This window comes from Rhinolophus ferrumequinum, chromosome 6 (genome assembly GCF_004115265.2).
Source record: "Rhinolophus ferrumequinum isolate MPI-CBG mRhiFer1 chromosome 6, mRhiFer1_v1.p, whole genome shotgun sequence".
NCBI lineage: Eukaryota > Metazoa > Chordata > Mammalia > Chiroptera > Rhinolophidae > Rhinolophus > Rhinolophus ferrumequinum.
Window position 1 is genome coordinate 52,300,665 of NC_046289.1, and position 22,861 is coordinate 52,323,525.

A 22,861-nucleotide genomic window follows, 5' to 3' on the forward strand; every position below is an offset into this window, starting at 1 on the left:
AAATTGTTGTCACTTACATACTTTTGGCTATGACCTCTGAGCTGATTCTGTCATAAGCTTCAGTTCTCAACTTCTTTCTGAGATGACTGCACCACTGAAAACAATTTTTTATCCTACTCAACTTGCACAAAATATCACTGGTATTTACTACTCTACTGGTATTTACTGCTCCACTGGTATTTACTCCAGTTTGTCTTAACAGTCTCTCCTGGAGTCAAGGGATTTTATTTAAAGACCTAACTTATACAGATTGCCCTGAGGCTAAGAAACTCTCATATACTGACTAAATTCTTCAGAGAGGAAGAAAACTTCCCCTGGAGATGAATTCTGATATTTTGGAGTTACTACAGTAAGTTTTTCAGGTCACTATGACACCAGGGCAATACTATTCAGGCTTTTCTGTAGAGATTCAGAGGATGGACTTCAGCAGTAAACAATACTTCAAATTGTATAATATACTGCTTTGTCATTTAGAAATCATTTTCACATGCATGATCTCATTTAGGCCTCATGAAATCCTTATGAATAGGGCTTATTCACCTCCATAGTAATAAATAAATCACGTAAAATAAAAATCTTAACATCATTTTGGATGGCATACTCCACCTCACACTACTAACTCAATTAAGGTGATGTTCTATCAATTCCACATCTGCGTGCTCTCACTTGTATCCTCACCCAGCTCTGATCCACGCAAAGCCGTCATTTAAACTGTGTATCACACATCTCCAGGGCCATCACTTACAATGCAGTGTAATATCTGATAAGACTTACATGGTTGTCCTGGCTTCATGAATACTGCCCTTATTCAAGAACCCTGCCTCCGCTCTTTCTACTACACATCTTCTATTAGCTATATTTAACTTCCTAAAGAAAGCAACACTTTTGATTTCAGCTATGATATTGTAACTGGGACTGAATTTAACTTCCCACTGCAAACAATTCGAAAATTGGAAAACAAACATTGTAAGACTGTGATCCCTGAGAAAGGGGAAACAAACTATGTGAACTCAACCATCATCCTGATTTCCTGTCTAGAAGCAATTTGCAGATCATTATGCAGGAAGGGGATCTCAAACAGAGCAAAGCAATACCACTGAATTGAGGGGACAGAGATCAGAGTTGTCAGAGGTAAAGGCAGCTGGAATTTGTGGGGCAGAGATCCAGAGGAGGAAGCTATGCAAAGAAAGATCTCCAGAAATCTGCATGGGGTCTTCTTGAGTATGCTACTCAAGCATATGGTAAACCTCCACAAAAGCAGCCAAAAAAATGACGAGCAGTTGTAAATTCAACTATTCCCGGAGCTCATGCAGGACTGGGAGATGTTTTAAATTGGAAGTAGTCAGAGTAGTGTGTAAACATTGAAAATTTGAAGCTTCAGTAAAGACCTCAGAAGGGTTAGTAACAAGCTAAACTATTTTAACATAAAAGTTAGTCTAGACCCACTCTTAAAAAGCTTGAAAACAAGACTGCAGGTATTGAGTTGATCTCTATCTCCTGTCATAACAAAGTCCTACATTCTTTAAAAAACAACAAAATCCAAACACTCAATGTTAGATACACAATGTCTAGAATCTAATCAAAATTTATCAGACATGTGCAAAAGCAGAAAATGTGACCCACAACCAGAAGAAAAATCTGTCAATAGAAATAGGCCTAAAATAAAAAAAGTGATGTTAGCAAAGACTTGAAAACAGTTCTTACAAATTGCTCAATGATTCAAATAAAAACAGAGTAAAGAGATGCAAGACAGAAAAAAAAGGACTTTTAGAAATAAAATCCAGGGGTGGTCAGGTAGCTCAGTTGGTTACAGCATGGTGCTAATTACACCAAGGTTGCCAGTTCTATCCCTACATGGGCCACTGTGAGCTGCACACAGCTTAAAAAATAAAAAATAAAAAAAATGGTTTGTCTCCCTAGAATAACTTACAATAAAAATCAATACAAATAAAATGTTTTTCTAAAAAAAGAAATAAAATCCAGTATCTAAAATGAAAAATTTCCTGTATAGGATGAACAACAAATTAGATACTATAGAAGAAAAGATCAGTAGCTTGAAGACACAATAGAAACTATTGAAACTGAACTATAAAGAAAAAGAAGACTGCAAAAAAATTAATAGAATCTCAATAACCTGTGGAATAACATCAAGAAAGTTAACATGTAAAACATGTGACAATAAAATAGTTAAAATGTTTTCAAATTTGGTAAAGCACTGTAAATAAACACAGCAAACACACACACACACACACACACACACACACACACACAGGATTCTCACAATCAAATTATTAAAAACAAGGAAATTTTAAAAGCAGCCAGAAGAAAAAAACATATTACCTAGAAAGGAAAAAAGAATTACTGAAGAGTTGTGAGAAACAATAAAAGGCAAAAAGATAATAGAGCTCTTTAACTTGTCAAAAGAAAAAGTCAATCTAGAATTCCATATCCAGCAAAAACATCCTTTAGAAATAAAGGCAAAATAAAAGCTTTTCAGACCATCAAAAACAAAAAGAATTCAGTGTCCACAGTACTACACTATAAGAAATTTGAAGGAAATTTTTCAGACAAAAGGAAAATGAGATGAGATAGAAACTTAAATATACACAAAGGAATGAAGAATGATGGAAATAGATAAATATAAACTCTGTTAAGATTAATTAAGAAAAAAAAGACACAATTACCAATATCAAGAGGGAAAAGTAAAGCATGGTTATATATCCTATACACAATAAAAGGCTAATGGAATATTATGAATAATTTTAGGTCAACAAACATAGTAACAAATGAAATAGAAAATTCCTTGGAAGACACAGTTACAAAAACTGGTCCAAGAAGAAATAGAAAGTTTGAATAGTCTTAAATCAAGTAAAGAAATTGAATTCAAAATTTAAAACCTTATAAAGAAAGCACCAGGCCCAGAAGGTCTCACTGGTGAATTCTGTTACATACCTAAGGAAGACATAACATCACTTCTACACAAACACTCAGAAAATAAAAGAGGAGAAAGGAAATACTTCCCAATTCATTTGATGAGGCCATAATGATCCTGATACCAAAACCAAGACAAAGACAGTACCAAAAAAAAAGAAGAAGAAGTAAACTGTAGATCAATATCTATCATAAATACAGACTTTAAAAATCCTTAACAAAATATTAACAAATTAAATTCAGTAATATAAAAATAATACATTATGATCAAGTAGAATTTATTCCATAATTTATTCCAGTTGGTTTAACATTCAAAAATCAATCAGTGTAATTCGCTATACGCACAGAACAAAGGAAGAAATCCATCTGATGATCTCAATGGATTCAGAAAAAAAAAAATTTCAACACATTCATGATAAAGATTAAAAAAAAATAAAAAACACTCAGTATACTGGGATTAGAAAGGTATTTCTGCAACCTGGTAAAGGACATCTACGAAAAACCTACACTTTAAATTATACTTAATGATGAAAAACTGAATGCTTTTCCCCTAAAATTGAGAACAAGAAAAAGATATCCTCTCTCAGCAATTCTATTTAACATAATTTATTTACTTTGGTAGCCAGTATCCTAAGACAGAAAAATAAATAAAAGATATACAGATTAGGGGCGGCTAATGGCTCAGTTGGTTAGAGCGGGAGCTCTGAACAACAGGGTTGCCGGTTCGATTCCCACATGGGCCAGTGAGCTGCACTCTCTGCAACTAGATTGAAGACGAGCTGCCACTGAGCTGCTAAAGGGGCAGCCAGATGGCTCAGTTGGTTAGAGCGCAAGCTCTCAACAACAAGGTTGCTGGTTCAATTCCCACATGGGATGGTGGGCTGCACCTCCTGCAACTAAGATTGAAAATGGCGACTGGACTTGGAGCTGAGCTGTGCCCTTCACAACTAGATTGAAGGACAATGACTTAGAGCTGAAGAGCCCTGGAGAAACACACTGTTCCGCAATATTCCTCAATAAAAAAAAAAAATAGAGAGATTAGAATGGAAAAATATATATCTGTCTTAATTTGCAGACAACCCAACTGAATACATAGCAAATCCTAAGGCATCCATTTTAAAAAAAAGTTATTATAGCTTATAAGTGAATTTAATTTAGCAAGGTCACAGGATACAACGTCAATATATAAAAATCAATAGTATTTCTATACAGCAGCAACAAAAAATTGTGAAAAATTTAAACCCCATGTATAATAAAATTAAATAACATGAAACACTTATGGATAAATTTAATAAAATATGCACAAGACCTCTACATTGAAACTGCAAAATACTGCCAAGTAAGATTTAGAAAGGATCTGAATGAGTAGAGTTACACCATGTTCATATACTAGAAAATCCATATTAAGATGTCAACATTCTCCAAATTGAAGTGCATAGAGTTAACTACATTCCAAACAAAATCCTAGCAGGCTTTGTTTATAGAATTTGAAAAGCTGATTAGAATTTATATGGAAAGGCAAAGAATCTAGAACAGTCACACACACATACTTACACTAGATTAAACCATTCACTATTCTTAGAACACAATGCCCATTTTCTATTTAAGACATTGCTTACACTATGTCCTTCTAGAAAGTCTTTTCCCCAATTTTTTGTGTCCTAAGACAATCTTTTCCTCAAATTCCATCTCCTCCCCAGTCACCCTTAATATATCAAATGGAAGAATTAACCCCTTCCTCTGAGTAACTTTATTTATCACTTTTTACACAGCCTTTATCATACTTCTCTCTATATTTCTCACATTATTTTGCAATTAATGTAACTCAGTAAATAGTGTTTGTTGAATTTAATGACTTGCTAACTTCACTATCCCTGTGGTAGGAAAGCTCATAAAAGATAATACTGTAAGAAAATACTTTGCGAACTAAAAATTAACAATGCCAGAAAGCCTGCCAATCATTTTTCTCTGATTCACAGTAAGTAGAATTTCTAAAGGAGGCAAGAGAATTTTTTATTTCTTATATCCAGGCTTACCAAAATGCAGAAAAATGTATAAAAACTAAAAGCTACCAAGTGATTTATTTTTGAATTCTCTTGTCTCAGAAGCATGTAATCTAGGCTCAACATTTAAAGCAACGACAAAGCAAAAGACCAAATCCACAATTATTTCTTTGGATAAGTATTATCTTGCTCTCAACTGAAAATGAGACTGACAACCCATTTCTAGAGGCTTTTGAGTCTCGATCACTTAATTTTGTTTCCTAATTTATGCACTTTAGGTATGTATTCACAAAATGTTTCCAAAGTGTTTGCCTCTGCAAGAGACAAGATAAAGTCTTCAGTTTAACTCATCTTCAGTTACCATGCGGCCCTATGAAGAAAATTAATCCTTATAGCATGATATAACACAGCTCAACAAGGTAAAGTTTTGCTTTGTTTCAACCCACATCACTAAATGAACTTTCAAGTTTCACATGTTTGTTTTTACAAAGTAATGGTTCATTATCTTCAGAGAGAAAACAAGTGGAGAACTGAAACCTCATATTCATAAATTGAAAACAAAGACACACTTTGGTGATTCTAAACTAACTGGAGCCAGGTTGGTTGCTTAAGAATTAAGAGGCTGCTTGTTAAAATTCAGATTCCTAGGGTCTACCCCAGATCCATGTAATCAGAATATTTGGAGTGGGGGATCCAGGAATAGGTATTTGTGAAAAGTTCCCCCTCCCCCATGTTGCTGCTGCATTGTTGAGTTTGGGACCAGGGCAGAGCCAATCCCTCCATCAAACACATTTTAACAATAACTTACTTCACCAAATTTTGATATTAAATAACTGTAATATCTAATAACAGAATATTAAACAACTGTCCACGAGACAATTTTTTAAAAACAATCTGAATAACTAGCTACTACTGCATAATTTGTATGGGTCAGCTTGGATACCTGATTCTGCCACTTAGCGGCTGTGTTACTCAAACCACGTGAAGCCTGTTTCCTCATCTGCAAAAATGCGAGTGAAACTGAATCTGCCTCAAAGAGTCATAAAAATTATGTTAAATAATTCATGTAAAAGTGTGCCCTGTGCACAGGGCCTATACATAAGGAACAAATATCTTAATGAATGATTTCTATTACAATAAAACTCATTTCTGAGTTTTAAAGGGGAGAATGATTAAGTTGATGAAACTGAAATCTTAAGACTACCAACAAATGCTAATACTTTGAAGGTTTTTATTACAATAAAACTCATTTCTGAGTTTTAAAGGGGAGAACAATTAAGTTGGTGAACCTGAATTCTCAAGACTACCAACAAATGCTAATACTTTGGAGGTTCTTAAGTCATATCTATTGTACAATTATGTTACTTTTTATAACAGGTCAAATCTTAACACATATTTTAGGAAATCAAATATGCCATTAAAATCAATATGGGCTCAAGAAAGCCCTTTACGTAGTGATCCTCTATACTCCCTCTCTTGTTAAGTGAAAAGGTTAAGTTAAAGAACTATTGTTCCCTATTGTGTAAAAACAAAAAGCTATACATTCGTTTATATATGCATGAAGAACTGTGAGAAGAAACTTAACAGTGTAAATCTCTGCCAAGGGAGTCAGAATGGGGAACAGGAAGGATGACCAGAAGAACTTTAATTTTCTACCATATACCTTTCTATGCTGTTTAGATTTTTTTTTTAGCTTTCGCTTATATTTTTATAGTTTTTCAAAAGTAGTTAATAAAGAAAAACATTTTCAGTCACTTACATATAGGCTTTCTAAAGTAATTTGAAATTTAACACTTACCTCCCATGTTACCTAGGAGGTTAGTGAGAACCATACTGCAAATAGATATAATACATTTCCTCTGGAAATAATACTTTCATACCTGAACACACAACTTCATTAGAATGCCAACAAAAGTTTTTAAAACAAGAAGGAATTGGAGTGGAATATAAAATTAACCACTTTATTTTACAAATCTGAACACTCACTTTGGATTTTGCCTGAACACTTGGCACTGTTTATTTACACCTAAACCAGTTGAGCCAAACCAAAATATTTCTATGTTATTGGTCCAATACCACAGCAACTTGTTCATCTTACATTAGAGCACTAAACAAACGCTTTCCTCGAGTTTCCCAAGACTATTTTTACATTGAAGCACATTGCTTACGATACGTTCTTCCAAAAAGACAAGACAATACTTGAAAACCCCAAGCTAGGATAGGATATTGGCTACCAAGAAAATATTTTCCTACCACAATCCAATCTGAAGATTATTTTCAATTCAAAAACTTCTAAAAACCAGGTAGTCTTTAAATATCAATGGATAGTCAATGGAAACAGTTAGATTATTATTAAATGCTAACAAAAGCTCCTTTTTTCTGAACTTTCTTGCTATTCCGTTAACATCTTCACCAAAAAAGTGTCATTTATATTTTTGAAATGTGTTTACAAACACAGCTTTGTTTCACAGAATTCAAAACTACAAAGCCTCCATTCAAATAATAAAAATGCCAATTATCTCATTTTAGACTCACTGAATATATGCAAACCTGCTCCTTTCACAGGGAGTAAATGGGCACTTTCAGAGAACTAAAAATCAACCTTAAGTCTCTAAAGGTGGCATCTCAGAAATCTGCAGGTTTTACAAGCAATGAAAGTTACTATTTGAGATAAAAAAAAAAATCACTCTATCAGACTACACAAAAAAATATATTCTACACATTTCAGAGGTAAGCTACATGAGAAATGGGACATATAAAAGGGTAGTCTAGCAGCCAAAAGCTCAAATAAAGTGGTCTATGTCAGTAAGAAGCTTACAGTGGAGAATTTTTGTTGAGGTAGATTACTGAGATAAGAATTTTTAGCATCTTTATCATCCAGATCATATCTCCCTCTTGATACAGTCCTAAATCTCTCCTGACAAAACTCCTTAACCTTCCATCGATGTTTCCCTCAAAACAAGATTTTTTCCAAATTCCATGTATGAGGGTAACATTTTAGCTCCAAATTACATCAGAGTGATCAACTAAATTCCTAGTTAAATAAATACATAAACAAACATAAACAAACCATACAGTTGCCAAAGATGACATGTCTAGATCTGCAGCCTAATTTCAAAATATGAAGCCAACATATTTTCTACAGTCAACAAAAGCAGCTTTGGCCCAAACTCTCAAACTGAAGATTTAGAGGCATTAAGTAAAACGGTGGTGGTTTACCTTTCTATCACAAAGTAAGCAGGTGAATGGGCTCATTTCCATTAAATAAGATCATCTTTTTCTGCTCTTGTGGATGTTTCTCTACTTTAATGCTAGATCATACAACCTCTCTTCCATGGCTCAATCCAATTGGCAAAAACTAGGGTTGTTTTAGAAAAAGTATTCCTTGCAAGGTTTTGGCCATCAAGTGATTTCCAGACTGGGGTAAAATGGTTCCTATGGCCCTTACAGAACTGAACTCCTCTACCCAATCAATCCCAGAATCAGACAATGCATTCTCCCCACAGTCTGACATTACTAAAGAAGAAAAGTGACACACACCCTGTGAAAAGAAAACTCTATGAAAGTATCACTTCTCTCTACTTTTCAGAGCTAGGGCTGGCTGTGGTTCGGCACAAGCAGCTGTATTCACATACAACCTCAATGGCTTTACCACTTGGCCACTTCTAGCTCATCCCGGATGTTTAAATTGGGATCCTGCATGGCCTGAGATCTTTTCAGAAGAAATAAGAGAACAGGTGGAATTTATTTATTCAAATAAATGAACACCTCAGGTCTCCAGTCAGTTAATCCACACAAATTCAGAGTTTCCTTAACGCCTCACCATGCAACTGATGTTACATAGCAAAGAAAAATGACTTTAACCTAGGAAATTTAATTTAAGGAATTTCATCTTTCTTTCCACCTACCTATCACACATCCCCAAACCTAAAAACAGTGAATTACCAGGTGTTTATTGACTTCAAAGTAGCGTACTTTGCAGAAAAACAAGTGTAAAACACTATCTTTGCTATCGGGGAGTTTATAATCTGGCTAATCTATATAGAATTTTTTAAAAGGTGAAAGTAAAGAATTTTAGGTTTAAAAAGAACTCAGAGATCATAGAGTACAACTGCTATAAACAGAAATCCTTTGTTCAATAATATTCATCAGAAGTAGGCTTCAGTCTTCTTTTAAATTTATGGGATTAGATTTATGAGGCTGTCCAGCTACAGTAACTGGTTGGACTCAAAATCTACTGGTTATCACTGCCATGTATATTAACCTTAGCTTCGTCTTCAGGGTCAAAGAAAGACCTCATACTTTCCTTTACCCAAGAGTCTTTAAAATATCTGGAAGCCACATTTTTACAAATTTATGAATTCAAATGGTTAGAAAAGATTTCCTACAGGAAATGGGGTTCGAGCAGCACAAGAAAGGCAAGAAGGTATTCAAGCCTGGGAGAAAATAACTAGGAGCAGGGAAGGAGACCAGTATGTCTGGCTCATACAAACCACACTGGGAAGCGATGAGGGTAGAATGGAATAACCGAAATTCCTATCAGATCATTAAAGAACTTAAATGCCAAGGTGAGACTTTTGATTGTTTTGATAACCAACAGGGAACAAATGTAGACTCAGACAAATCAGAGGAGGAAAATATTTTAAAAATATGAGGATTATCAGTCAGGATTCAGAGGTGGGGCTTTTAGGAGGTACAAATAATTAGGGTTACATGAGGTTATCAGAGCGAGGTCCCTGTGATGGGATTAATGCCCTTCTAAGAGACACCACAGTTCTCTCTCCCCACACCTCCCTTAGCTCACACACCAGGGAAGGCTATGTGAGAACGCAGCCAGAAGGCAGCTGCCATCTGCAAGCCGGGAAGAGACAGAACCAGAATCAGAACCCAACCACACTGGTACCCCCATCTCTGACTTTCAGCCTCCAGAAGTGTTAGAAAATAATAAAGTACTGTCGTTTAAGCCACCCAGTCTGCAGCATTTTCTTATGGCAGTCTGAGCAGGCAAAGACAGACTGGAAAAGAGAGAACTGGCAACAACAAGGAGCCCAATGAAGGAGACTATTACAATGTCCAGCAGTGAAGAAACAGATTACAGAGGTGGCAGCAGGAATGCAGAAGTCAATTCCCTATGAAAGAAAAATATGCTACTTCACCTGGGCCCAGGGTTCTTAGGAGTTAGATTCAGGAATCCTCGCTTTCCATCCCCAAGGTCCTGAGTTTTGATATTTCACTTACCATCTACTCTCATATCACTGCAGTTTAATATAAATCTTTCAAAAAAGCATTAGGAATTATTACAATGGGAAACTCAGAGACTGACGGTCCCAGAACTTTCTTGACTCCTGTCAAGTGGCTGTCAAATTATCCTATAACCCTTCTCATGAAACCCAGTCACTGGCTCATCCTGAAGAACAGTCAGCAAAGAGCTCCAATGGAGCCCACGAGTCCCCAGGCCCTCATCAGAGCAACCCCAATAGCCTTACTGGCTCTCAGTTCCATGAAATTTGGATTTGCTGATTTCCTTCTTTAAAATAAAGGGGAAAGTTCTAAACATACAATCCCATAAACGCACGCCAAGCGTCAGGGAAAACCCCAATATTTCCCAATAAAAGGTGAGCCAGGAGTTGTACATACCCAGACAAGCACACTAACCGGAAAAGGGCAGTACTGGGAACGCGGGAGCCCTCATCTCCTCCAATCGCAAAGAACCCAGTAGACTCAAGCCCTGATACCCTGTCCCCTACGGATAAGACTAAATCAGCCCTCCCTGCGTGAAGCACAGGCACATAGCACATGGTGCTCTGCTCGTGTTTCCCAGGCTCATCCTTGCACCCGCTCCTCCTCACTCAGGAGTATACCAAGGCCACCACATCCTGTGCTTTTAAATCTTTAAAAGTTTGGTTCTTACTGACACTAAAATTTCGTTCAGATTACTGCTCATCAAACAAAGCAAAAGCAGACGTTTCCTAAGAACTACTCAGCTGTTGTACCTACTGAAGCCTGGGTTGTTAACCTTGTCAGTACAACAGATGCTCAACAAGCATTTAAAACAACAAAGCTAAGAATAAAGGACTCAAGGGTACTAATTTGGGGGCTCTATAGTTTGGGATATAATCAACAGAGTTCTAACAAAGAATGTGTGTGAGAGTTTCTTTTACTTTATTGCTTTAACTTCTCCCACCTAACCAAAAAGATGAAAAAACTCACTTGAAGAATTCTAAGATTTTAAAGACTACCTACTGTGAGGAGCTCCTTGGACTATCATCAGCCTCAATCACCTGATTTAATCTTTAAGAGCTAATTGTATGTATGTAACTGAAATGTATGAGTTTTGCATGAACAGTCACTCTCTTCATACATACCTGCGAGCTTGGAATCCCTTCAAGAGTTGCTATGGCACCTAACATAATAAAACAACTAATATTCGGGCAGAATCACAAACCTCCACGTTTTAGAAAGAATTTCCTTAAAAATTACTTAACTTGATCACTATCACAACCCCTTAAAGCAGTATTTTTATTCTCCTTATTTTAGACATAAGATGAACAAGACTCAGAGAAGTTAACATACTGCCCTAGGGTCACAAATCTAGTAAATGACAGAGCCAACTCTGAACCAAAACTTTGTGACTCCGAACCCCTCTTCTTTCCAATATACCAGAATATGTCTCTATCTGTTCTCTACCACCTTAAAGTAAACCATTCGACAAAGACAAAGAAAATAAAACAGTACATCACTAGGAGCTCTCTCAAATAGCTACAGATGCTGTTCAACATAATGAAATCTTAGTTTACTTTTAAGTAAATGATAATACAAAATGGACTAATCAGTACCCTCTCAATATTATAAAAGTTAGCATAAGTCTTTTCATTTTAATGCATTAAAAGTTCTGTTCCCAAAATTAAATTTTAACAATTTCCATTAAAATCTCTTCTGTATGTTTAATAACATGTTTAAACTACCTTTGGAATAACTGTTTTCCATCTGCTTTTACTTGCCTTTATAACTAAATAAATCTTTGAAAAGGGGAAGTGAAAATAAAGAATTTTCCGCACTATGAAGCAACCATTCTTTTCTACGGCCTCCACTAAATAATAGATGTGAATATTCCAATAGATGTGAATATTCCAGTATCTTACATCTACCAAATTTCATCTTCTTCCCAAGGCACAAAATCTGATGACAGCTGAACAGTAAGGGAAGACCACACACAAAAAGAATTACACTGTCCTAAAGACATTTCAAGTTGTAGTTGCTTATATTTAATACCTTGCAATACTAAAAAAAGGTTTCATTTTATGGAGGCTTTTGATTTTTCAGTTTTCTTTTTAATAAAAATAAATCTTGAAGCACTTTCTTTTGGAGATTATTTAAGCCTCCTGTTACAACAACAAAATTTTAAAGATTTCTAGAGATATTAAATTCCTCCTCAACACAAACCATGCGCTGGTGGAGATTGTTATCAGTGCAGGTGCAACTATAACTGATCAGTGTGCTGCGTCTGAGGGGCAATAAGAAACCACAGAGAAATGTATATCACTGTTGATTTCTTTATTTCCTCCCTAAAATGAACAGTTACCAACTTCCTACAAGAATCATGAAGTAAATAATATGTGAGTAAATATTTATCAAGTACTTTTATCATTATTGATTTTTTTAAACAATAAGACTCCTCCCCTTCCCCCAATCACTCACTGGGCAAAGTTCAACTGGATACAACAGCTCAGCAAGCCTCCAGAGTCAAACTCAGAGTCTGCTCCTTGCAGCGCTCACCACTCTTTAAGCATGACAAAAGAGGGTACAGAACTATGAAGTCAAGAGAGACCCTGGCTGTATGGCCTGTTCTGTGTTCCTACAGCAGAGCATCTCAAACGCCTACAAACTTTAAGTGAATTTAATTATTCAACATTGTATCACGGCTCTTGAGACAGTAACATTGGGAATAGAACAGGGACCAAGTTTGAAAGGCAACCAGAAAAGTCAGAATGGCCAATTTTTCTGCCTCTCAAAACAGATACACAACAAATTAGTTTATTACACACTCATTCCATTGCTACTTTCGTAATTTATATTAAACAGTAGTGGGACTACGCCAATGACAGGCTCCTCAGGATATTTTCATACACTCGCTAGAATTACAATTAGTTTTTAATGAAGACCCTTTTAATGAGTATATTGCAGGAATAAACATCATGCTCCTAATCTGTGAAAACTTTTAACAGATATAAAAGGACAGAATAAAACTACCGAAGACTGGTTTTGTCGTCTGTCCCCTATGAAACCATACCTCAGTTCCTCCTTTTCTTTATGAAGATAACTTGGTAGGATTCTCTTCTCTGTTTGCTCTCAGGCGGCAGTTAAAATTGGATATGGTCAGGGTTGAGGCTTCCTTTTGGAGATAATAATATAATACTAATTTTATGTGTGTGTGCACGTGTGTGTGTGTAAATAATTATTTTCATTTGGTTTTATATATGTATGTGTGTAAATAATCTCCTGTTAGCACCCTAAAATTTCCATGCAATATGATCAGGGGAATGTCAGTACACTCCTTGGCCCAAAAGATGAAACGCTTATCCCTCCTCAAAATAGAAAACAATTCGCTCAATCAATGAATTGGACAAACTACTCAAAGCATAAAGTTCAGCCTGAAAAAACCTATATTCCAAGAAGAATTTTCTTTATATTTTCTTTATATTAACTACAATTTTTTTCTGTATTTAAAGTAATAAAGTCTCTTAAGATAGAGTTTTAGTCCAAAAAGAACTTATTTTGAGTTGAAAACAATACCTGGGAGACACACACAGAGAGAGGTCTACAATACCTTTTCCGAAATCTATGGGGCCAGGTGGATTTTACAATTCAGTTTTTCAGATTTTAGAAAGAAATATAGAGTTCTATATACCATACGTTAAAAATCACCCTGGCACCTGGTAACCATACAGTAACTAGTAAAACACAGTTCGTCAATGGTCTCCCTCCAGATGAGATTTTGCCACGAAAATCGTTTATGCTGAATTTAAAGGAAAATCTTTGATTCAGACATTTTTGGATTTCAAAATTGCAGATCAGGGATTGTGGACCTTTGGCAGGTAAAAGGTGGTCTTGATATATATTAAATAAACTATGCGATTACCTAGAACAACAACAAAACTAGCTTATGCTTCGATAAGAGACAGGTAGGCTCTTTAGTACAGTCTTGAAATGGCTCTAATTACTCGCCTAGTTGGCAAACTGTAAGTTCCCACCAAGAGATTCAACATGAAATAACTTTCCCCTTTAACTTTATTCTAAATTGGGACCAACACTGAAAAACATTTTTCAAAACTTTAGCATGTCAATGCCGAGCAGATAGGTAATGGGCTTCTGACAGATGACAAAGACAGCTGGACAAAGTAGGGCTTCCAAATAGCAAAACCTAAGAGGACCTGCTAACTCAGGAGAGCTCAAAAGATTTTCACTCCGGGTCTGAGTCCCAATACAAATTCTGATTCTCTAAACTAACTTGTGGCTAAATCGTGCTTCTGCTATAAGTTTAAAGTAAGCCTAGCATGTTTCCTTCTCTAGTGGCATTGCAAACCTTCTCCTTATCCCCAGCAACCTCGAAACAACAAATGCCCCACAGACTGAGAAGCTTGCTCACTGGCATCCTCTCCCAGCAGGGTCCCCTGCAGGCACCCCCACCACTCACAACGTGCTGAGGGCAGCAGCACATCTGCTCACTGACTGGACTGGCAGCATCCTACTAAAGTTCAACCTGTGTTCTCTACGTCAACCACCAATGAAGTGGTGGAATAGTAATCATGAATTGATCCTACTCATTTTAAAGCCTCACAATGGCTCACTGGCAAACCCACCAAAAAAAAATAAACCAACAACTTCTGAGAAAGGCTTCTTCCAGAGAGATTTCCTTTGGGTAACTGGAATAATCTTTCAAATTCAAAGAACTTCCTCAGTTCAAATTCAGGTACTTTCCTAACACCTAAAACAGATCTGACAAAATGACATCTTGGGCCAACTTTCTCCATTTTTAATAACCAAAAATATTGTATGATATGTTAGCAGTCATTTAAAAAGAAGTAATATCTTTTCTTTCCTGAACCTTACCTCAAGTTGTTGTTTTATTTTGAAGGTTTCATCCCTGAGTCACTACCTAATGCAATAAAAATTAGTAACCAATCCCCTAATCAGTTCTCATTTCAGTGTGATCTTTAAATGTGATTTTTAAGTCCCCAATCAGCTTATAGTAGCTTGGATGACTCACCATGGTCTTTATGAGAGCACATTTTTAACCTGGAACACATGAGAGCACATTTTAAACACAGAACAAAAAAAAAAAAGCTCTCTCTGTAAAAATATGTTTTCTTCTCAAGTCATGCGTATGCATATGTCAAGAAATTGCTGGATGGGTTGGCTGGAAACAGAAAACAGGTTCAAATGGCAGTTATGTTACTAACAAATCTCTCTGTGCTTCAGGTTTTGATGAACAGTTTCCTCCCTACCAAAACCATTTTCCCCCTAATGGAATGATCGCTTTTCATAGACTTCTGTGGGAGCAAGAAAAGATCCAGAAATAGATCAAGACAGCTAAAGAATATGCTTTAGAGCGGGCTTCTTACTACAGAAAGGATAATACAGGCCTGCATCCCACTCCACTCTGGTGCCTAACCCCGAAGAAACACAGCAAAATAGGAGCAAGGAGATGCCATAAGCTAAACATAATGCATCTTACTAGAACTTCAGTTTTACTCAATGATTAATTAAAACATTTATATTACAACAAATATGTTCGTGCTAGGGAGTAGAAAGTTAAATGCATGTGAATTTTAAGATTTCTTCTGTTCACTGTAATATGTCGCTTCAGGCTACCAGAGGAGTTTATGTTCCTTCTCCTCTGCCATTAAAAAAAAAAGCAGAGAAGCCCTACCCTAGAGACAACATTCTCTTTAACCTGTTTCCCAGTTATTCTATCCTCTCAGGTCATGCAATTTTTATTTTATTTATTTACTGAGACTATACCTCATTCCAGAAAGAATTTCAAGCAGCTGAGAGAGAACATGGAAGAGGGTTTTCAAAAAGTGTACACATCTCTGCAGTACACAACAGCTAGTCTACAAAGTAACAGTATTAAAAAGAAATCAACTACAAAAATAAAAGGTCTTTAGGAACCTGATGGCCTCTCAAAACTACTCTCTGCCTGATATATTTTTAGACTTTTAACAATATACGCATATAATTTTATGGCACTAAAAAGCAACCTTGATATGTTGCCTTGATATATGCATTTCCTCACTCATCAACCACCAGGAAACGTCTCAGTTTATCCAAAGTAAAATGACATAATGCCTGTAAATTGCTTAGCGTCTAGCATATAATAATAGTTCAATAAACACTGACTATAAAACAGGTTATAATTGTTACTATTAATAAGAATTAATATTATCATTAGTATTACTTAAGAGGGTGCCACAATAATAACGTAGCCACCCATTTTGAAGCAGCTGAGTGGCAGGCAATATATAGAGATACAGAGATAATCTTATTTGATCCTCACAAGGATTCTGAAGGCATTAGAATCCACTTTTCACAAAGGAGAAAAAGTATACTCAGATCATTTAAATGACTTGCCTAGAGCCACCCAGCCACTAAATCGCAAAGCACTGATTCCAATCCAGTTGTCTTACTCCTGAGCCCAGTTCTTCCCACTACACCACACTGTCTCTCTTGTAAAAAGTCAAGAATTCAAGGGCTCTCTCACTGTTTGACTCCAATTAGATTCCACTCCATTTCCATAAACACAGGTCAAAGAATGACAGTAATTCCCTCCAGTCACCGCACCCCATTTATATACAAATCTGCACCACATGCCATCATATACTCACTCCATTCATATACTAATAAAAATTTGTATTTTTACATTAAATAATCAACCAAAGTCACTAACATTATATATCTAACTCCACCATTAGCATCAATCCTCAGCCTGATAATTTATCTCCCTCTGAGTTCATTTTCCTAAGGGTATTCATTCACTCACTTAGCTTTAATTACAACTTGAAGGCACAAAAAAAAAAAACAAATCTACAAATTCTATCCAAAGGAAACCAAAGTGTGGATAAATACATATATATGTATATGTACAAAAAGGTGTTCACTATCACATTTTTATAACAAAAAGCAAATTAATATCCCTAAATGTCATGCAGTAAGGGAACTAATTTGACAAGCTATGCTATATCTGTTCCATGTTACAGCATACAACAATTTTAAACCAAGTTTATAAAGAATCTTTAAGAACATGAAAAAATGCTCATAATATTAAGTGAAATTTAAAAAGCAGAACATAAAATGAAACCATCACAAAGCTCCCAACTGTGCAAACATAGGACTAACAGGGGAAAACGGATTAAAAGAAAATAAAACAACAATTTTCTCTGGATAGTGAAATAATGGGTGGGTTTTTCTTTCTCCTTGTTGCTTTTTCTGTTCGCCAATTTTCTTTTCAATGATGACTATGTATGAATTTTACAGGAAGAAAAGAGCTGTTTTTTGTTAACATCTTTCATTCATCTCCCTGCACTCTTCTCCCATAACCCCCCCCCCCCCAATTAGCCAGAAAAGTCCCAGGTTGTGTGGATTTGAAAATGCTCAAAACAGGGGCCGGCCCAGTGGCTCAGGCGGTTGGAGCTTCGTGCTCCTAACTCCTAAGGCTGCCGGTTCAATTCCCACATGGCCAGGGGGCTCTCAACCACAAGGTTGCCAGTTCGATTCCTTGAGTCCCCTAAGGGATGGTGGGCAGCGCCCCTACAACTAAGATTGAACACAGCACCTTGAGCTGAGCTGCCGCTGAACTTCCAGATGGCTCAGATGGTTGGAGAGCGTCCTCTCAACCACAAGGTTGCAACGGCAACTGGACCTGGAGCTGAGCCGCACCCTCCACAACTAAGACTGAAAGGACAACAACTTGACTTGGAAAAAAGTCCTAGAAGTACACACTGTTCCCCCAATAAAGTCCTGTTCCCCTTCCCCAATTAAACATACAAATGATTTAGTGAGAAAATGACTGAAAACTATTTTTTAAAAAAATGCTCAAAACAATTCAGCATCTTCATTTCCTCCAGCACTATCATCCTGCTATTATGCCAGAACTGCAACCATAAGTCATTTCTCTTACCTACCGAAATCCAATCCTTCAAATTCTGTCAATTCTTTTCATCTGGTATGTTTCCTTCCTACTTTCTATACTAATACCAAGTCCAAACCTTCATGAGCTCATACCTAGATTAGCACAGTGGCCTCCTGAATAAATAAATGCTTTTCTATTCTATTGCCTCACCACTAACAATTCCACCAAAGCTCACTATGTGCCAGGCACTGTTCTTGGAGCTTTATCTGTATTAACTCAGTCAACATTCATAACAACTCCATGAAGACAGCTACTAGTATTAGTCTTATTTTACAGTTTAAGCACAGAAGCACAGAGAGGTTGAGTATTTTACCCAAGATCACCCAGTTATTAAGTAGCAATTATTGGATTTGAACCCATGCAATCTGGCTCCAGATAACAGTATATACATATGAGCTCCTCCAGGAGTGCTCAAGTGGTGATCAATAAAAACTAGCTTTTCTTTCCCTGAATGTATAGGACCTTGAAGCAAGTCAAATTCCCATTTCAGGGTCTCTTTATGTTATTCCTCATCTAGAAGGCAAGTTCTTCTCTTCCCTTATTCATTTTTCATAGCTCCTTCAAAAGTCAGCTCTAAATTCCACATCTCTGAGTTTTCCTTGGGACAGCTCCCTGACTCCTCAGCACATCCTTATTCTTATGGACTCAATTTAAGCTACATTAACGAGCAGCTATAGATGTTTTTTTATGTTACTAAAGCTTATCTACCTCGTAATTTTACATGTTATCTTCCTATCTATAGATAATGCAATGCTTCCACTTTTTTTGGTCTATGTCCTTCTCCATGTCCCACCTTCACAAAAGTTACTAGAATAGCAGGCTGCACAAAGTTGATGCTAAGTAAACATGCAGTTAAACTGATAAATCTGAGATAAACATAGCTCAACTATTTAACAAAGCAGAAAGTCATTCATCAGTCTTTTAAAGTGATACGTTTATCTTCTCATTTTATTCCCTAAATGCTAAAGCATTAGATTTGTAATTTCAACATTTCCATCCAAAAACTATATTCAAGTGATAGCCAAAAGCACTCCTATTAAACTACTTTTTTAAAAAAAGGTATCCCACACACTGTCCAGAATGGCCTTTTGTTTTCCTCAGTATTTCCTCCCTTTCTAATAGTATTACTTTATTCTCCTCTGGCAAGAGTTACCATCCAAGCCTTTGACAACACTAAGGAGGCAGTGACAGTCCAGGCGTGATTACTAATTGTTAAGAACAGAAAAGTCTATCTGGCTTTAATAAGAGATTATTCTAAATGACCCCATTAAATCTAAAGTGTGAAAACAACTGCGTTTATATTTAAGGTTGAGCATTTTCATCTGTATCTTCCTATTCCAAGAGAATTATTTAAAAACTCAAAGAAAAAGATATACCAAAGGATAACCTAAAAGACAGAAAGTTGAACTTATATTTGAATTGTTAATGAAACAGATAAAAATAATTATATGTACGCCACACTGTATCTAATAAACAAGTCTCTAAAATATTGTGATCCAATCAAATTGTTTTTCAAATCTATTATGAGCCAACGACTACTTGAACAAACATTATAGGAACTATTCTAAAAAGCACAGGATACTGATGGTTATAATCTTTTTTCTAATTTTTCTGTTCTCCAAGTTTGTATTTTCATATACAGATTTTCTCTTAAAGACTCCTTTGTTACTAAACTTTTACCTGAAATGAGCCACTTAACAGCAGACAACATTTATCCTAAAATATTATATTTTCCCTCACATGCCTGCTGGCCCTGCAGCTATTTCATTCATCACTACAGCTTGCTGGAAGCAAATGTCTAACATGGTTCGGTTACCCAAATAACAGCACTAAATTTGAACAAGTGTGTATTACTACACATTACAGTTATTATAAATTTCAGCACTGATAGGAACAATATGAACCACACCCTCCTCATAATCTTAAAAGTATTTAACCTTAAAATACCTTAAGTGAAAAGGCCAAACCTAGTTTCCACCCTATTTTAAACGACCATTCCTACTTATACTACAGTTTAGTTTTAAAAATCTTGGTTTCTCTTTCTTCATTTTTTTTTCTTGGGATTTTCAAATAATGGTACAGCAATATGAAAAGCTTTCTCCATGTTTAATATGATAAGTAGGTATTTAGTAATCTTACCATAGACTTGAAAAATTACTTCAGCAGTAGATGCAGTTATACGAGAGAAACACCAGGAATCCCTGTGGTGATGGAACTGTTCATGTATCTTGACTGTTTCAGTGTCAACAACCTAGGTGTAATATTGTACTAAGTTCTGCTAGATAATTACCATTGTGGAAAACTCGGTAAAAGTGTACAGGGCATCTCTGTAGTGTTTCTTACAACTGCTTATGAATCTGCAAGTATCTCGAAACAAAAAATTTAAAAAAAAATTACTAAAAAGGAATTTAATGAGAATTTATTTCTCTGGCCCTATAGAAACATTTTCAAAAAGCCTCTCTATGTACATGTGAAAAATTTCTCCCCCCCGCAAAAAAAAAATTTATCAGTGACTGAAGAATAAAAATTTAAGAGCTAGAAAATAGTTCTTAAATTATTTCTAAAACTCTTGTGCAAGAAGAACTCTTAATTTTACAAAAGTCTGATTTGAATAAGGAAAAGTAAAGCTTTACTTGCTAGTTAATATAACTTTCTAGATAGAAACATCAGAAACAGACTCAATACATACAGATGGCTCACAAATACATCCCACTCCCTCCCAACATCTCTTATTACTTGGATTCAAAAACTAACAAAGAAAAATTTTCAGGTAACACAAAAACATTTAAACTACTATAAATTAAACCAAGTATCACAATTTAGTTCTACACAAACTCTGAAGTTCGAGGGAATAGTGTATTTAAACACCTAAACTATAGGCATGTTGTCAATCCTTTCAATAAGCTTTCCTCTTATACACTGCCCTAACACAGTGCCTCACCTTTAATTCCTACAGAGAGAAACACCTCTCTCAGGGTCACTGTAAGTACACCTAACAAACTCTATCATACCAAGCAGACAAATTTAATCTTGTGAGGCAAAGAAAATTAACACCTTGATGAAGAAATGGCATTATAACAAACTCTTCAAGACAAATAAGTAATACTAAATACACATTCATCTTTTCCATAGGGACTTTTGATGAAGTGTCAGGTATCATACGAGTTATTCGTTTTGCTTTAGAAATAAGATTGAAAACATAACATCACATATTCTAGCATATACTGTACGTTTTCAGTTTAAAAAGCTCTACAAGTGTTATATTTCTCAAAAAAAATCCCACTGTGAAATTAAGGTATCCTCAAAAAGGACAAATAATCAAGAAAAGGAATTAAATTGTACAATTATAATTTTCATGAGGCAAAAGGCTTGGGGTTTTACAAATGTTATTCCAAAGACAAGAAAACTCTAATCTTTAAGTCAGCTTTTCAGAAGGAAAGTCAGACCTTTGGATCCTTATGTGCTTCTAATAAACAGGCATTAGGATGTATTACATATCCTTTGATATCAACACAGAAGATTATTCAAATATCAATAAAGTACATAAATAAAATAATATTGTTATAACACTTTCTTTTAGACATTTCCTTTAAGATAAGAAATGGCTATAGGAAAACCATATAAAATAATCACATGCCATTTTCCCTTCGCTCAAATTAAATCCATTCACTAATTATTATATTATTAAAGGTCACAGCTTTTTTTAAATTATTTTTTTCTGAATTTCAAACAAACCACAGATAAACAGTACTATCTTCACTGAATACAGGTGTTTAAATTCAAACTTTCAATAGATAAATAACAAGTCTGACAGTTTTAAAACTAAAAATTTCCTACTCCAAAGAATTAAATACTATCACCACTTCTACAATATAGAAAAATATTTTTTTCATTGTATAATACAAGCTCCGGAAAGAAGGGCCCACAAGTGCTCCAATGCCATGCTTGTAATAGACACCAAGTTCACACATACTTTAATTTCACAAACTACAAAAACCATACCTTAATTTGTAAAAGTGAAAACAATTAATTGCCCTTATTCTAAAAACACAAAGTCCTTCTAATAGAAAGTTTCTGAAGTCCATGTCCTTGATGGCAAGGATGTCAGTTAAATATATTTTCCACAATTCAAGCTGGAATAGCCTGAAATAGCAATATATCACTATTCATTTAATGAAATATACTAAGCATCTACTATGTATTAGACAAAGTAAGTTTAAAAGTTCCTGAGAATGAATTATTAGTTGCAAAAATTGAAATGTACTCAGTAGTAAAAAAAGGAAGTATATCCTTCTACATTACCTAACACTTTTTTCCCCTCTCTCCCAAAAAGCGACAATTTTCTAAATGATTGCAGTAAAAGGAAGGACGTGGGAGAAGAGTTGGAGTTTGGCTGACATTTTATGATATTCTTTTGATTAAGGATATTAGCCTTAGGGTATTTACAATCCAAAGTGCTTTTATTTTACTTAATTTGAAATGTTAAACGACATGGTACTATCTTCCCATAAGGTACAATTTCATCATTAAAAATGAATTTTAGCAAATTAAGTTAGTGTATGATTTTTAAATAAATATTTTTGTAAAGTGGTATAAAGTGGTAAACTGATTATTAATTTAACCTTTTTCTGATGTTTTGCTCTCACAGTATCTTAAGAAATCAACTATCATTTACTAGGGGAAATAAAAGTACCCATTCAAAGAGGAATTACCAAGTTTCAACCCAGAGATTTGACAG

General features: G+C 35.4%; 1 protein-coding gene across 12 annotated transcripts in view; it reads right to left on the reverse strand.

Moving 5' to 3' along the window:
- TCF12 (transcription factor 12) overlaps positions 1-22,861 on the reverse strand; it is a 390,613-nt gene that overhangs the window by 298,566 nt on the left and 69,186 nt on the right. The gene's annotated exons all lie outside the window — the stretch shown is intronic.